The sequence below is a fragment of the Triticum dicoccoides genome, chromosome 6A (genome assembly GCF_002162155.2).
Source record: "Triticum dicoccoides isolate Atlit2015 ecotype Zavitan chromosome 6A, WEW_v2.0, whole genome shotgun sequence".
Taxonomy (NCBI): domain Eukaryota; kingdom Viridiplantae; phylum Streptophyta; class Magnoliopsida; order Poales; family Poaceae; genus Triticum; species Triticum dicoccoides.
The window spans coordinates 444,368,922-444,372,394 of record NC_041390.1 but is presented as its reverse complement, the minus strand read 5'-3'; the positions used below and the strand labels follow the sequence as shown (position 1 = coordinate 444,372,394).

General features: G+C 41.5%; 1 long non-coding RNA gene across 4 annotated transcripts; it reads right to left on the bottom strand.

Annotated features, from left to right (window-relative positions):
- Positions 1-593: 593 nt before the first annotated feature.
- Positions 594-3,144, bottom strand: LOC119317185. Of its 4 annotated transcripts, none has more exons than XR_005153542.1 (3): positions 2,758-3,144; positions 1,024-2,655; positions 594-945 (listed from the first exon to the last, which is right to left on the bottom strand). It is a non-coding gene; the product is annotated as an uncharacterized LOC119317185 (long non-coding RNA). The 4 variants fall into 4 exon arrangements; XR_005153541.1 differs by having other exon boundaries at positions 594-1,801; positions 2,341-2,655; XR_005153539.1 differs by having other exon boundaries at positions 594-2,655.
- Positions 3,145-3,473: the final 329 nt, after the last annotated feature.

The following is a 3,473-nucleotide window of genomic DNA, read 5'->3' as shown; positions in this document are numbered from 1 at the left end:
CAAAGTTAAGCAAGGGCGAGGCCATGACGACAGAAACTCCACGGGCGTTCTATTTTTTTGTGAGTGTGTGTGAGCAAATTTTTGTTGATGACTTATCAAGCTGACCACCTGGTACTGGTAGTGTGTGTGAACAATGTTCGGTTTGTATAGGGGACGACTTGTGTAGAATCTGAGCTTGCTGTACAAAAATAAGAAAAGACATCCTGGACCACTAGATTGGAGATCAATGGTGCAGATTTAGGTGGAGGGATCTCAGCCCACTTACTGTAGGTTTTGCAGAAAACCCCCTATTGGCAGTTAGACATGACATAGGACATTTGCATTATGCACCTCAAGTCTTTGTGAAATACAACTATTTTCAGATATGAAATGTGCTAATGCCCATATCGTCTTAGTCTGAAACAACTGGTCTCATATAAAATCTGAGCAAATATTTACTGCGTGGAATCCAGACACAGACACCACTAATTTTTCAAGAGAGTTGAACATCTTGGTCACTGAGAAACGACAATATATATCACAAATATTTTAGCACATGAGATAATAAGTGATCCCGGGTCAAGTAGAACCACACGTACATGTCAAACTGGAAATATAGCAATTTAAGGATTGATAGCTGCTCGGCAAGCATTTCAGTACTCGAGTACATGAGAACACATCACAAAAGGCTAGTAGAACTGGAAGTAGAGCAAATTAAGGACTGGAATTATCAGTGCTTAGCAAGCATTTGAGTACTTGAGTACATGTGGCATACAGATCATTTTTAGTATATGGCCGGCAAGACCAAGTGGTAAAGACTGAAATTATCATCGCCCAACAAGCATCTTGCTGGTACAAGAACGAAAATATCTATCATTTTGCCTCGTGTTAGTGCTTCCTGGCAATGGAGCCTCCTGCTGGGAGAGAGATGACAACCTCCATGGACACTTGATCAGTTCGATCTACCTAGGTAAACACACCAAGTAAATAGGGGTCAGTCAGAAACATATACCAAGTAAATAGGGGTCAGTCAAAAACATATACCAAATAGCATATCTTGAGAAGAGAAATAATCATTATATATGTCCAGCTTCTTTCAGCACTCCAACCTAGGAAACATAACTTATACTATGTCAAAACTTAGGTTGAACCTCAAACATATTAATACATATGTAACCAATCAGGATAACTTTGTAGGTCAAGCTGGCTTTCCAGCTTCTACAGGGGATTTTCCAAATAAAATAAAATGGCATGTGATAGTTGGATATGTCTAACAGAGAGAGTACAAATTTTTTGTTGCAGCATAGTTCATTATTTCATTATAGACCTACAATAAATGGATTATAATTCCAAGATTAGTTAAAAGCACAAATAAGAACGACAAATAAGTGGCATTGAACAATTTAAAGGGAGTTTTATGAATGCCCTGCAGATGCAAATTATTATTCAAATTTGATAGCTATAAACAAAACTTGATGGCATGCATTATATTATACCTTGTAATAATAAGAAAACCACAGCAGCACGGGAAAATATAAATGAACAAGATGCCAGATAGGCTCATGCCATGGATGAAGGATTAGTACTAAATCACATACACACATCCTTGATTTTGAACACTGTTGACCGATTCCATGGCTGCAAACAATTTCTTTATCAACCAACATCACACAAGGGATTAACATAATTTAGATACATCAGGATATCTTGACTTCCTCGTGCCGCTATTCTCACACATGATAGTGCTGGTGCACATGCTGCGATCATTGGAAGAGGGCTCTCCTAGCGGAGACATCGCACTGCTACCCTCCATTACTGGATCCTGAGATGAGAATTGCAAATTTAGACTGGGGATCATCTTTTCCATGTCAAACTTCTGCCACATGGGCCATATCAAAGGCATGGCTTATGGGAAGCATTCTATTATAGGGAAATGTAATTAATTACTTTGGTAAAAAAGCTAAACAGAAGGACAAGAAAATATTCATGTGCATAAAAATACTGGAGTGAGCACCCAGCCAATAACAAATGTCAGAATTTTGGGGATGAAAGATCAGCAGTAAGCATTAAAAAGGAATTGCCAACCCAAGGAATCCCCTAGCAGAACATGCAATGGCATATTTGTGTCTATTCATCGCAATAGGAGGAAAAAGGATTGCATGCAATTGACAAAAGAAAAACAACAATAATTAGCTCTGTAGTGGGAACAATAACTGTCACAAGTGTGAGTGATTGGACATAGTGATGCCTTGTGCCACTGTCGAAATAAGGAACAGATCAAAGAAGAAAAACATCAACTATATATATGCATCTGAATATGTATCTTTGCATGGAGAAAAAAAAATAGCCATTGTGTCTCACGTGTGTGCGTGTCGGCTTGCCGCTGAAGAATCGACGAAGCCAGAGCAGCCTACTTCCTATACTAGTGCATCTCGCCGGAATAGCTAGATTTGCTAGTGTATTGCTTCATGCTAGAAATCGGTTAGCGTTTATGTACAGTCGGTACACGTGCTGCTTCTGGTAGCAATACACAATACCATAACTAAGTCATAGCACTAATCAACATGCTGCTTCTGGATAAAATAAGAATCCAACCAACATAAGCATCACCAGAACGGATCTGCTTCTATTCTACTCAAGCTGTTGTTCATTCTTCTGCTGTTACTACTCCAGCAACTGAAATGAAAAGGATTTGACATTAACAAGTAGAAAGAATATAAAGCTATGGAGATGTAGTACCAATCTACTAGCTAATAAAAAATTAACATTTATATTTACCTGCAGAACGAAGAACCGTGGCGGCCTGTTCGCAGAACCAGAGAGCGGCCGGCTGGGAAGGAGGCGAGGATCCACGAGCGTTGAGCTAGTGCTGAATCGCGAGAGGGGGTGGGGGTGGAGGAGGACGGCCGCGAGCTGATCTGGGAGCCTGAGAGTGGGGAGGAGGTGAGGAATCCGATCTAATCTACCTCAAACTGCGCCACCTGCGACGAAACGGCTAGAACCTAGAAGCCATCGGAGAGGAGATGGATCAGCATCTTTGCTGCGCGAGCCCGCCCAGCTTGGCTCAGGATCTTGGTCGTCGCCGTCGCCGCCGCCGCCGAGAAATTTTCGATCCTGTGTCGTCGGTGTGTAAGGATTTGGTACAGACTAGGGAGGGCACCGGGTGCAAATTTGCTTGTATGTTGGACCTCTTTGCAAATTTTGTGCGAAGATCCCTCCATCCAGACCCGTGCCATTGATCTCTCATCCAATGGCCCAACATCGTTTTTTCTATTTTTTCACTACAAGCTCAGATTCTACACAAGTCGTTTTCGTTTGTATAGCACACTTTTTGGAGCACCCCTTAGCATGGCTATAGAAAAATGCTTAAATTAGCCGTTTTCAGTGAGTCAAGCCTGAGCGGGTGCAAAAAGGCTCCACCGAGTGCACGTGATGCCTCTAACAGTGCGTCTGGTATGTAGGTTTGCACATATTTATGTTCTACTCACATTCTT